The 14,297-nt window shown below is 37.5% G+C and overlaps 4 non-coding genes across 4 annotated transcripts; 2 read left to right on the plus strand and 2 right to left on the minus strand.

Annotated features, from left to right (window-relative positions):
• Window positions 1-723: 723 nt before the first annotated feature.
• On the plus strand, window positions 724-796 carry TRNAA-AGC (transfer RNA alanine (anticodon AGC)). Its single transcript has one exon. It is a non-coding gene; the product is annotated as a tRNA-Ala (tRNA).
• Window positions 797-1,007: 211 nt separating this feature from the next.
• TRNAA-AGC (transfer RNA alanine (anticodon AGC)) lies at window positions 1,008-1,080 on the minus strand. Its single transcript has one exon. It is a non-coding gene; the product is annotated as a tRNA-Ala (tRNA).
• Window positions 1,081-1,443: 363 nt separating this feature from the next.
• TRNAP-UGG (transfer RNA proline (anticodon UGG)) lies at window positions 1,444-1,515 on the minus strand. Its single transcript has one exon. It is a non-coding gene; the product is annotated as a tRNA-Pro (tRNA).
• A 229-nt stretch (window positions 1,516-1,744) lies between these two features.
• On the plus strand, window positions 1,745-1,817 carry TRNAA-AGC (transfer RNA alanine (anticodon AGC)). The gene has a single exon. It is a non-coding gene; the product is annotated as a tRNA-Ala (tRNA).
• The last annotated feature ends 12,480 nt before the right edge of the window (window positions 1,818-14,297 follow it).

A 14,297-nucleotide genomic window follows, 5' to 3' on the forward strand; every position in this document is an offset into this window, starting at 1 on the left:
AACTATCCCTCTATTACGATGAATGCTTTGATATTAAACCCATCTCTAAATATATTCCAACAAGCGCAGAGTTGTCAAACTGCTACCAGTATTGCCATCCCTTAACAATGGATGAGCGCGCGTATTTGAAATCACAGAAATTTGTGTTTTGTCTGCTTTGCAAATCAGTTGCCTTTTTCTTACTGTTATATATATGTAACTGTATATAGAACTTGGAAGTTTTATTTACTTTGGCCAATGATTTTTCATTTCTTTTTTGGTTTTGTTTTTGTATCGTGGGGTGATGATGGTGGGTGGGAGATGTTTGGATGGGGCGCACTTTTAAATTTCCATAATTATATGCATCAGCTGGCAGGTGGTGGATAAAGAAAACAATACAATGCAAAGCAAAGCAACGAAGTAAATGTGTTCGTTTCTGTCTGCCTTGTGTACGTGTGTGTGTGAGATTCTTTTCTTTTTCTGTCTCTTTATTTTGTAATTTTTATGGCAGAATAAACCTGCGTCGAAAAGTGTAAATATTGACAGTTTTAAAATTATAATCAAGGTGAATAAACAATAAAGCGGCAAATGCCATTAAAACAGAAAAAAATCAAATGTGTCTGTTGTTTTTCATATTTTGTGTGGACTGCATGGACTCTTACTAATTTTCAGATTTCAACAATCAACACTATTCGATCTTCACCCACCAGTCTCAAAATGATCATTTGCCACGACCAGCAACAAGGGGATGTAGCTCAGATGGTAGAGCGCTCGCTTAGCATGTGAGAGGTACGGGGATCGATGCCCCGCATCTCCAATGAAGTTAAATTTTTTTGCAATTTAAAAAAAGGATAATATTCATTTAATGTAAAAGTAATTAATAAATCTAGTTTGATTATTAAAACAACATTTTGATATTTTCAAACAAAAGTTATATTTTGACTTTTTAGATTTTAAAAACTGGAAATCTTGAAAATTAAGTAAACTACAAACGAAGCACTACTAAAAAAAAACGAACAATTCGTAGTTGGAGATGCGGGGCATCGATCCCCGTACCTCTCACATGCTAAGCGAGCGCTCTACCATCTGAGCTACATCCCCATGGTGTTGCACCGAATCTACAAGGACTCGATAAACTGAAATACATGGCAAACCAAAATAAAACTATTAAATATACCTAATTAGTTATTCATGGCCATTATCGGTCAATACAAGAAATTGACCAAATGCATTGACACTGATTAATTCAGAGATTCAAGTTTTCAATTATTCATGATTGTTGTTGACGCTCATTGTGTCCAAACTGGTTTCACTTTTTGGGTAAAACACAATTTTGTAAACAAATACTTGCTGGTCAAAATAGTTTTATAACTTTGCTACAACAACTTGATTTTCAAAAACATGTTTCCTGATTGTCAATGCAGTTAAACTGTTAATGATAAAGAAAGACAAAAAAGTATTGCCGGGCTCAACCGGGATTTGAACCCGGGACCTCTCGCACCCAAAGCGAGAATCATACCCCTAGACCATTGAGCCTCTTCGAGTTTCGACAGCCAAATTGGCCTTTATAAGCAATGGAAACGATCATTTTTTAAATCTATAAATAACCAACCATGGCTAAAAGTGAAAGTCAGCAATAAATTATGCAATCAACCAGTTTTAGGTTTAGGTTTCGATATCTTGTATTCAAAGAAGTAAAGTGCATATAAATCACGGCCCGTGCTAGTGGCTTTTGAAGCCAAATTATTTGCGCCGGAATGCAAGAGGGGATGTAGCTCAGATGGTAGAGCGCTCGCTTAGCATGTGAGAGGTACGGGGATCGATGCCCCGCATCTCCAATTTGAAGGTTTCTTTTTTTTTTTCTATTTGCTGCATTTAATTGCGGTGGAAAATTTCCAGTTTAATGCACTAAAGGATAATTATTTGCATTAACAAAAGGACAAAAGCGATGTGAAATGAATGGTAAAAAATAAATGGTAGGTTAACCTAGTTCAAGTTAAGGTAAACCAAGCAGCAGAAACCGCTATCTTCCTCCTATTGCTTTATGTGGTACTTCATCCATCAGGCATATGAAATACCTTCAACTGTCGGATTCTCTCTCCACTAACCAGAAGTTACCAGCTCGTAACCTGCCCAAATATTTAATTATTCATAACTTTAAACAATCACAGCGACATCAGCATCATTTTGGTATAACCCCAGGGCCCTCTGCCTTCCATTGCCCAAGCCACCGCCCGCCGTTTACGACTCAACAAACACAAAAACAAAACACAGGGGGATTTCTGCCTGGCTCCGTTTCCGCCTGCCGTTTAGCTGCTGGGTAATAACATTGTCGTAAAATCATGTTTGGCTTATCATGAACCCAAGGACCAAAAAAGGACCTGAAATCCGCGCACGCGTTGCATTCAAATTGAGAAAATGGCGTGAATTATAGTAGCGTAGGTTAAATGCCCTTAGACAGCCCCATAAACTACAACCGGAAGAAGTGGCAGCCTAGGGGAAAAACCCTTTCACATTTTGACAAGCCAACAATTCTCTTTCTCAAATATTTTCCCCCTCACTATTTAAGGAAAAGTTGACTGGTGTCTGCTTTTAATTTTTGCCAAAAATATTATTCGAATTCGCACACAAAAATTATATGCAAGATGTTCTTCATTTTGCTAAAAGTCTTGAGAGTGTCTTGTGCATTTGCTTTGGCTGTGGCTTTACTTGTTTTCTTGTAATTATCGCTTTTGTTTGTTAGTTGAACTTTTGCCAGGTCTCCTGCCCGCCGGCTAACATACAAAATTAGCGCGCCCAAAATTACTAAACAATATTTACCACCAGCATGAGAATGCCCATGAGAAGATGTTGAGTCCTTCTCAAGACATTGCCAGAGTAGGCAACATATTGTCGTTGTCTACAAAAATAACAACAACAGCAACAACAAAACCACCAACAACATTTTGAGGTAATTTTCTAATTGGCCAAAAAGTTTGCTGCCAAGTTTTATGCTCGTTCTTAGTTTTTTGTTTGCTAATTCAAGTTTAATGCTTGATTTCATATTAATTGAAATATAAATTTTTGCTGAATTGCGGATACAAAACGACAAGGAAAGCAACTGTAAATTCATATGTATGGAAAAATGTAGATATGTGTCCTTGAATATGTTTTCTAAGATTCCTTTCTTTAAGTTGATTTCAAGAATTAAATTTTAATTCTACTTCAACTGATTTTTGTATTCGAAAAGTTTAATTGAACTTGTGAACTCGAAATCTCTCTTCTGTTTCCCCATCAAGAGGAAAGAGACGTTTGTATTTGCTTAAAGGCTTCTTAAGCAGTTTCGAAGGCGTTCATAACAGATGACCTCATATTTGTGCCAACACGGCACCCTTCCTTCTGCCTTGACAACAGTTTGATTTCTAAGATTCATTTTTTCTTGGTTTCTGGTTTCTTTTTTCATTTTTTATGGCTATGCACAAAAGCCAAAAGGCAAACACACTCGAGTCATAAAAAGATGCCGGCAGACAAACAAAGCGACACACGATGAGAGTTCGAGTATAGACCAAGACCAGGACCACGGCTAAGACCAAAAGACCAACATAAAGATCAAATGTCAATACAAATGGTAAGGGAAAGCGTTGTGGAACAAGAAGAAAAGTCAAAAGAGGAAAGGCGCTACATACATACAATGCTAAATGTGGCCAAAAAGCAGCAAGCAAGGCAAAGACAAACAGCGAAAGGAAAATGTACAACAAATTTCTAAACGTTGTCATAAAAATGAAATGAAAACAAGCAAGAAAAAGAGGAAAAACTTAAGACATTCAATAAGTTTACTTACGGCAGAGAAGGAAGAGAAAAGCAATGGGAAGGAGTTTTGACCTTTTTATAGCTTTAAATATGTTTATGACTGGCAAATGGAAGAGGTTGAGGCGGTTCTTAACTGCTTATAAATCTCGCAGGTTTAATGGTCATGTGTACGAAATTGTTTTTAACGACAACCTACCCATGGGTGTGTGTGTGTGTGTCTATGTAAGTTATTAGCTTAATAATCGTTTTAACCTTATAACAAACTGTATTCCTTTGATCAACCACTTTAGAAAATTTCCATTTACCAAAAAAGTATGCTACACTTTTTGTGGATAACAAGGACAATGAAAAATTTGGAAATCAAATGGCAATTCTTTCAAGAACTTTCAACTGTCAGAAGAAAAACCATCAACAAAACGTTTTAAGTATCATCATCTTTACTAGCCAAAAGAGCTTAATTTGAGCCCTACTCATATTCAGTTCAAGTCTGCAACCCCATGGACAAAGTGAACAATATAAACTTGTCTCTTAATTAAAGTTAAGCCTCTGGTCGCAACAAGAAAATGCCAACATGAAATTAACAATTATGAATTTAACAAGAAATTATAAGGGGCGAGAGAACGAAACCGAAAAACGACCAAATTAGATTTTTATTGTTTAGAGAAAATTATGCAAATGTCAGACCAAACCAAAATGTAGAGAAAGACAGAGAAAGAAAGAAACACAAAGACAATTAACATTAGCTAGAGACAAACAAGGAGAATGCATAGAGAGAAATAATGAATGTATCCGTCCAAACGTGCGTATGAGTAATATTATTCGGTGTCTTCATCTTCATCTTGGTCTTGCGGTTAGCCCATCAGCTTGAGGTTTTTGGTTTTGTCAATGTCCCTTCTCTATTCCTCTCTCTTCCTTGTGCTTTCTTTGGTCAAAGTTTTTGCCTTCTGCATCAATTATTCATAACAGAAGAGAGCCAAAGAGCTACAGCCTTAGCCAGTTGTGCGGGCCCGCCTCGAGCGTGTAGCAAACTAATTACCCCAAACTCGTCTATTTCTACCTCCGACTCGAGTTTCTCTTTCCACCTTATTTGTTTGTCTCTTGTAAAGGACAACACCAGACAAGAGTGAGACAGTGTGTGTGTGTGTGTTGTCTGGTAGCCTTTTAATAGTTTCATAAGCTCCATTTAAGATTCGCTGACACATGTTCTATGTATGAATTCGTATCGGGTTTGGGTTAACATCGCATATATTAAACCCAAATCCCAAGCAGAAAACATTTTACGTTGACATAAATTGATATCACGGCGTTTATGTCTCCATTTAAGATAAGCAAAGCTATCACCAGCAGTCGTGTGTGTGTGTGTGCGTGCGTCTGTGCATGTGGGTGGATGGGCGTGCCATTAATTGACATATTTATGAGGGTATACTTATGGCCATTTTGATCTAACTTGATTTGATTAAGCCCTTGTTTGGTTTTTGTTAGTTGATTTTAGCATTAATTAAGACAACTTGAGGTGAGGCCTGCCTTGCCCTTAGAGGCAGTTCCCATTGATAAGACAATTGCCCATTGAAATAGAAGAACACATTGATTAGGCAGATTTTTCCTTTGTGAAAAAGTGAGTAGGGAAAATGTAAAGATTTCAAGTCAGATGTTCCTTTTTTGAATCAAAAAAGGCTTGTTCTAATTTCTTTAAAATTTTCAATGAGTTTCAAGTTATTGTTTACATAAATCTCGATTTCCACCTGAGGCGAAGTCATTGAAAACCTTAAATGATACAAAAATGCAATCGTAAAAACCAATTTCAACCAATAATCCATAATTATGGTGTTAAACCACCAACGATTTCTCCACCCGAAGGTGGAGCTTATGACTTCTTTTGTTTTCCAAGAAGACAATTTAACAGACGAACGCCTTTAAACGTTTTACGTTGGCCACAAAATTGGCCTCTCATTCTCCGTTTGTCCATTGTCCCCACTGTACACCCGCACCAGCAACCATTAAAAAACAAACTTTAAACGGCGCCAAGTCACACTTTACCTGCCCCCGCTCTTCGTCCTTACCCCGTCAAGCAAAAGCCACCAAGAAAATGTTAAAACAAAAACCATTAAAACAATTTAATCGCACTCGAAAAGTAGCTGGGCAAAGAAATATCAAAAGTCGAAATAAAATGCAAAAGTTTTTGTTGTTTTTTCAGTTGTTGTTGTTGGTATTTTTTTTTATTTTGACGCTTGGCTCGTCAGTTGATTGTAAATCGTTAGCTCCTGTTTCTGCTTCTCCAGCAATCTCTCCCAGGAGACGGTTGGGCTCCGCTTACAAGTTAATTTTCACATTGGGACATGACTTCACTGCCACCTCGTGGCCCCACTGCTTCCCTTCCTGCTTTTCCTCTTCATGGACAGGCAATTTCCTTGGCACTTTTTGTTTAGTTTTTGATTTGACTTTTACTTTACTTATATATATATTTTTTTTTGTTGCTTGGTTTTTGGTTTTCTGGTTTGGCTAATTATCATCATTTTCTGGCCACGAAATGCCTAAAGCGATTGGAGTTTTTCTGCCGTTTAGACGCAAAAGTTTCAATGGCTCCAGAGAGCGGGGAGGGGAAGGAGGCAGAAAAGGATGAGTCCTTCGGCCCATTATGTAGCCATCAACATAATTTGTTCGTCGCGTCACCGAAAAGATGAAGGGAAGGGAAAACACAAAACTTGACTGTGATTTTTATAACCAAAAAACAATCAGAATTTAATGTGCGGCGCCAGTTTTGGAGTTTCTGTTTCGGTTTTCGTTTATTGAAAAATAAAATACTCTCCAGTGTAATCAAATAAAAAAATGTGCAAAAATAAACTCACAGCGCTCTCTCCCTCTCCCCCTTTTCTCCCGAACCTCATCACATTATTACGAGTATTTTGGGTAGTCCGATTCCGGATGAAAATTCCACCCGCATTTGTACGATTCGTTAAACAAAGCACACGTTAACAGGCAGCTGACAGGCCAAGGATGACTCGGAGGATACGGCTGTCGATGAGACTGGGTGAGCAACCCAAGCGGTCAGTTTCACTTGTGGCCCCGGGGCGCTGGAAATGTGCGACCTGGGCAGAAGAAAAGTGCATACCAATATGAAAAAAACAACAACAGGGAAAACAACAACCGAATTGACATCATTCGTTTGTCTAATGAAAGAGTATATGGAAATTGCCAATCAAAAGGAACCATCTAAATTTGTAGTAAACTTATTTTGCATTTCTTTTACCAATTTTCCATTTAAATCAATTTAAATATGCGAATAATCTTTTGGTTCTCGTAACTTATTTTATGTAGAGTATTCAACATTCGTTAATTCTTTTTATCTTCTTCTTAATTGTCCTTGTTTTTTCTACTCCTTTTTCTATGCGGTCCATCAAATGCTTTTAACTTTTATTTGTTTAAAACATTTTTTGTTGTTTATGCGCTGTTGTTGTTATGGTCTTTGTTTACTTGTCCAAAAAGAAAAAGAAAACCGAAATCATAAAAAAAGAGGAAAAAGAAAAACGAACAAAACAACAAGGAAACATTGCAAATTTGTTGGCAAATATTGAATTTGCAACATATTCGACTCATATGTCACTCATATGGGCGTGGGCAAAAGCTGTCGCGAATGAGTAACAAAAGGTTTTCTGTTTACCAAAATTTGCATTTATGCTAGAGGGGAGCAAGAGGGGGAACTTGTGTGTAGTTGCTCTTGGCTACCTTTTCGAAAGTAACAAAAAAAAAAAAAATAGAAGAGAAATGGTGTCCCTTGTTTGGAGCAGCAAAAAAAAAAGTTGAAATGAAATTAAATATCAAATCCAGCGCAGCTGTTGGGCAAATAGTGAGACATTAATTTTAAGTGTTGTGTGAACTTTTTACGTTTTCCATCGACCTGGAGGTAACAGTTCCTTAAGTTTAAAGGATGTATTTTTTGAAGTTTCTATTAAAAACGTGTTATTAGATATTAGAAGACTTATTTATTGAGTAATGAATACTACTACAAATATCCAGTAGGGCATTTCACGATTAATAGTAGAAGAAATCTATACAATATGATTTGATTTAACCCTGGGTCTTGACATCAACATCCGATGGACTCTAAATAGAGATTCATTTCATTTCAAAATACAACTGAAATCTCAGTAGTTCTCATCTCATCTATCTTATCTTATCTTAGGTACCATAAATTGTCCAAAAATTTCGGAATTTTAAGAAATATTTTATAGGAAAAGCTTGTTAAGTAATATTTATACATTTAATTGGTAATTGCACTTTGATCTTAAATCTTAGAATGCATTTTCAAAAGATTTGACACATTAAAGTAATGATTTTTCTATAAGTTGATTAAAGCTCTTATCTAGTGGGTTAACCTAAGCGAAAGCCGAACAATAAGCTATAGTTTAATTAAAAGTTTCTTTGTGTGATGGCTTGTTACCTTTTCCACTGTTCCTTTTGTTGAAAACAATAAAAATGAATGTGTATTAAAAATCATATGTATGAATTTTAACTGCTATCAACATTTTGCAGCTTTGCTTTGCCCTCTCCGAGTCACAGTCCGAGGCAAGGACAATGTCTGGTGAGACTGTCCGAGTCTGATTTCAGTTCTCTCTGTGGTCCAAGTAACTATAACATTTAAGCGGATTTACGCAAAAGTTGTGTGCCATTTGATAGCTGGCAAATAAATTTAAAAATAAAAGTATTTTCCTTTTTTATATATTTATTATTGTTGTGTGTGTGTGTGTGTGTGTGTGTGTGGGTGTGTGGATGTGTATGTTGTTGTTTGTTTTATGGCTGACAACTAACAAGGTTGAGGCCTAAGAGACTAAATCATCTAAGGATTTGCGTTTTATCTGGGGCCACCTTTTTCTGACAGGAAATTGAAAATTTCCACAACATCAGAATAGTCTCATATATGTGTGTGTGTGTGTGTGTGGGTGTGGCTGATGTGTGAATGGCAAAAGGGGTGTGGCTGTATCTATGCTGAAGGCCAATAACATTTACGCTAATTTGATAATCTAAACACGCACAAGGGGTTAACAGACATTTGCATAGCTAAGCAGAAGGCAAAAACCGGCACCTAATTGGCTGCAATGGCCCTCGAGGGACCATTGGGGCCACTGCCAACGATGGGAACGAAGAAAGCATGGGAAGATAGTCCAACTGTTTATGTTTATGTTTATGGCCTGGTCTTAGTCTCACTTTATTCTGCATTATCAGCGCATTATCATCGCATTCTCTTTTCACTCTCGAACGAATCGAGAATCCAAAGTCCAACCAGACCGGACTCAACTTCGGACTTGTGTGGTCAGCGGGAGTTGATTATTTTTGCCTTTTTACACATTTTTGCCGCTTATCTGTGTTTAGCCAAAAATCTGTTTTTGCCATGCCTTCAAAAACCGTTAAAGTATTTGCCTTCGTAATCGCTTTTACACGCTTGACTTGAACCCAAATTAGCTGCGGGTTACTCGGACTAAGGGAAAACGTTTTGTCTGTATCATATTTGTTTCGTTATTGGCCTTAAAGAGCAGGAGGGAGGAAGAACTCCTAAAATTTATCTAAATGAAATAAATATTTACTTAAGCCCGAAGAACAAAAATTTGTTGAGAAATGCATTCAATATTGCTTACTTGGCTGAAAGATATATAGACAATGGATATATTCATTTCTTTCTTTAGGTTTTTGGTATAAAATCAAGTCAATTCTTAGTTTGGTTTTCTGTCATTAGCCAGGCAGGGTTGTCCTGCTGAAAGTCTGCCAAGTCTAAACGGAAATAAAATGATGGGTCCAACCCACTTGGCGTATGAGCAATATGCTTCTCTTTTTACACACATTCACCCACAGCCACAAGCACAAATACATGCATATTCATAAGTTTCAACATACGCCCCATGAGACGGCGAGTCCTGAATGTCCTGGCATCCTGGTGTGCGACAAAAAGATTTATGTCTGTTTTCTTTTTCTGTCGGCGAACATTTTAACGCCTGCAAATTTGCTAATTAATTGGTTTAAATCATGTGCGTGGGGAAACCCAAAGGAAAGAACTTGGGGATAACAAAAAAATTATATTAAATCTAGTTACTAACCACACAGACTCATTTGATTATTTAGAACATAAAATAAGGTGTATCCTGTATTAATTAGTTCTTAATGTATAAAAAGGTAGATTGTTACTTTGAAAGCCCAAATTTATGTTCAGTTTAAGGTGGTTAATGTTTTTGTTCCGACTTTTATGATGATCTGCGAACTAACTTTCCAAACCTTTATGCAATTTTTTTTTCGGATCAATCATATATTTCATTAAAAACGATGTAGAATAATTATGCTACGATCAATTTAATATCCCCTACTCAGTTAAAAATTTAAGAGGGTATTTAAAATGTAATTTCTGCTAAATTTGTTAGCCCTTTTTCACATTCTTTTGCAATGGCAAATAAAAAATTAATTTCACGCATGTTGTTTGTGTTTTTTTTTTTGTGGGTAGCTTTAGGTATAATGGAATTGATTTAAGGTTATTAATGTTAGCAGAGGAAAAATGTTTTCTATATATACTTAGGTTCGTATGTATACAGATATATGTACTATATGCAGATATAGTCCGCCTAAGTAAATGTTTGGCATAACCTTTAACGTCAATTTTATGCAAATTATGTTGTTTCTGTTTGTAGATTCTCTTCCCAGCTTCCCAGTCTTTGCTCGTCTCCTTCAGGATCTCTGCATGGCTAGAGTGGAGGGGCGTGGCACTTTTGAGTATAGAACGACGGGGCGTCCATGGGTTATGGGAATGTTGTTATTGAAGTTTTTGGCCGTCTACTGACTGCTGACTTATTCAATAAGCCAAGTTGAAGTATGCCTTCATTATTGTTGTAGTTGTTGGCTGCTGCTGCTGTTGCTCTTGCTGGTTGCGGCTGCTTAAGTAAATACCGTGTGCGATGCGATGCGGTGCGGTGGGTGTGTGTGCGTCGTATATGCAAAAAGTGCAAATAATAATAATAAAGAGTACTTATTGTTTGATTTATGTGTCTGTGTGTGCACAATGCCAAGACGAAGAGGAATGAGTCAAGACAAACTAGAACGAGAGCAAGAGAGTAAAGGAGAGGGAAACGAAAGCATTCCTAGTTGACTTTTCCCCCATATTGATATAGGAATCTTGTTCTTTTCTTCAACTAATTTAAAATTCTTCAGTGCCTTAGCTTTCGAAGCTAAGCTATGGCCATCAGGAACTGAAACTGATAAAGTCACCTTTATTTGTCACTCTTAGGGCCCAAATGTCAGTTGACTGCCTAGGCACGTTCGTTATGCCATACAATCCAACGATTTCTTCATTCATTCTTTCATCCTTATTCAACCTGAAGCGTTAAACCGCACAAACAAACACACACACACGAAGAAACACACCTATCATGATGATGATGCCCATAATGATTATGTTTCTGTTGTTTTTGCTTTTTGGCGTCACCTCGAAACAGCACGCAATGTGGCGACCGCCACCGCATTTTCAGTTCTTGGAGTGTTGGGGCTAAGTGAGCCATTTATCTTCCCAGGAACCTCAAGCGCGACACAACAACAACAACAACAGCAGCAATAACAACAAGAGGACTTCCTATACACGCGTCATCCAATCCAGGCAGACGCCAATAATACCGCTTTCCAAATAAAACGATTTATATGCCCAGAATTCAACGTAAAACAACACTGAACGAAAATATATAAATAAAAAGATAAAATTAATCCTCAATACATGGAATATATAGAGCTATAATCTGTCTTAACTCTGTGGCAGAAGTTCCAACCTTTTACAGCTTCCAAAGTCAATGGACCTTAAAATTGGTAGACAAAAGTTCTTTTTTTGAGAATCATCTAAAGTAGTGCCAGGATATATGCCGAATATTACTAATTCAAAAAGAATATAAGAAATAAGAAAGAAAGAAGAAAGAAAGAAGTTGCTAGTGCTTCCTTAATATCTCCATTATGTTGTCTTCCTTTACAGGAACTTCAACTAAAATTTTCCTTTCCTGTACTGACTTTTTACTTGCAGTGTATCAATTGCAGAACATTTTTCGGTTTTTTGTAGTTTTGTTCTTGTGTTTTTTTTTTTTCTGCTGCCTTATCCCAACTGAACATCAATTGAACAGCCGCAACAGCAGCAACAACAACAACAACGGCAACGGCAACATGACGAGTAAATGAAACCCCTGGCTGGAAAATACGAAAGGGAAAAAAAAAGGAAAGGAGAAGTAAAATCGAAGATTGCTATCTTTGACGGCTTGTTTTCCTGCCGACCTACACCATCCGAACGATTTCCCCCGCCCTGGTTTGTCCATGTTTTTTGTGTGAGTGGGCGGGGCAGCTATTATGTATTGGCGTTGAAACAATTTGAACAGCAATCGTAGTCACAGTCCTCGTAGCAGTCCCAGCCGCAGTCGTCGTCTTCGTCTCGGTCGAAAAACAAATGAAAGGAAGTCGTTTAAAAGTACAAACGGACATTATTTATCGCTCAAACCATTTAGCCACAGAAACTACCCGAAATAGCATTAAAAAAAGAAGCAACAAACCCAAACCTGTCCACTGGCTGCTTGACTGTTGTTGTGTCTACTTAGTTGTAATAAATAGGAAAAAACGCAAAGGCAATGAGAAGAGGATCTACCACAATGCGTTGCATATAATTTTTGTCTTTTTCTTTCGTTTTGCTTGCTTTTATTTTGTATTGTTGGATTGGCAATTGGATTTTAGCAGCAGCTACTAAAAGGCGAAGGGGAAATCGATTGATTTTTGCTTATTTAAGCAGTTTTCTCTCTTTCTTTTGGACAAAGTAATTTACAGTTGTCATTAAATGGCCAAGTGCGTGCGGGTGGTTGGTATGAAATGAGTTTTGTTGTCTTTGTCAGGGGATTGTGGCCTCTGATGAATTGAAGGACTTTGGGAAATGGAAGATGCAAAACCATAGCGTACATTTCAGCGTTGATCAAAGACTTGTTATTTAAATTGTTAGATGATTACAAATTTGATTGAAAGAGGCTTTAAATTCTTTTTCACCCAAATCTGCAAGATGAATTGGATCAAAAAATATTAAAGATTTGTCTTGCCAATAGTTCAGATCGGACATGCTACCAACATAATCATGTCATGGGTATATCGTTTGGTAATTTGCATACAAGCTCCATATGTGTGTGTCTTTTATTAGCATATGAAGGAGCAATAGATCTCACTTCCTCTGTTTTGCTCATTAACCATGTGTCATGTGACACCGCTCGGCCAGACCAAAAACTCATCTCATCTCACAGACTCTTCCACACATATACACATTCACAAAGACAAAACCTCAGGCATCTTATCGCCTTAAACCACTTTCAGTGTCAGCAATGACAGCGGTCCAGCCTCAGTCTGAACCGACGGGCGATGAGATGAGCCGCTGACTGTGAATATTGTCGCCTTTTTTTTTTGCTGCTCTCTGCAGTTGTTGGGGGCGTTTGAGTTGGGATGTTGTCTGTTAACATGGCCAGTGGTCTTGTCGACATTGCGATAACAAAACAAAAAAAAAAACCAGAGGGCCGGGGCTAACTTCGACCGCGTCAAAGTTTGTATACCCTTGCAACTTTTTTGGTAACTCTATCCTTACCTATTAGCCGTCAATGTGGAAAAACGTTTTATCTAAAAAGGCTTAAGCTTGAGAAAGAAAGGAAATAACGAAGATATTGATCAAAGTCACTGTTTTCCACCGATCGTTCCTATGGGAGCTATATGATATAGTCACCCGATCTTTATCAAATTCGGCACAGTCATTAACATATATATTAAATTAAGAAATGTTTAATTTAAAAGCAATCGCGTTAAAAGTAACGAAGTTATTTACAAAAGTCACTGTTTTCGACCAATCGTTCCTATGGGAGCTATATGATATAGTCACCCGATCTTGATCAAATTTGGCATAGTCGCTTATAGGCGTAGTAAACTCTCTAATATTAAGTTTCACGATAATAGCATAGAAAATAACGAAGTTATTGAGAAAAGTCACTGTTCGTGACTTTGGGGTTTGTATGGGAGCTATATGATATAGTGGTCCGATCCGGCTGAATCCGAGATATACAACGCCTGCAGTATATACAAGCCTACGTGCAAAATTTCAGCTCTGTAGCTCTTACGGTCTAGGAGGAGTTTGCGTTGATCCAGACGGACGGACGGACGGACGGACGGACGGACGGACGGACGGACGGACATGGCTAGTTGAACTCGTCTCGTCGTGCTGATCAAGAATATATATACTTTGTATGGTCGGAGATGCTTCGTTCTATGCGTTGCACACTTCTGACCAAAATTAATATACCCTTTTTGCAAGGGTATAAAAAGCCAAACGAACGAAAAGGAATTTACGCTCTTGGCCATAATGAGGGTGATTTTCGTATTTGTGGTAGATTTGTCCACTTAGCAGGAATGACCACAACGAGCAGCAGGGATTTGGTACATACTTATATTCCAGAATGTTGCTGTTGCAATTTGCTTGGCAAATCATTTATTTGTACATTTTCACA

This window comes from Drosophila tropicalis, unplaced genomic scaffold (genome assembly GCF_018151085.1).
Source record: "Drosophila tropicalis isolate 14030-0801.00 unplaced genomic scaffold, ASM1815108v1 contig_878, whole genome shotgun sequence".
NCBI lineage: Eukaryota > Metazoa > Arthropoda > Insecta > Diptera > Drosophilidae > Drosophila > Drosophila tropicalis.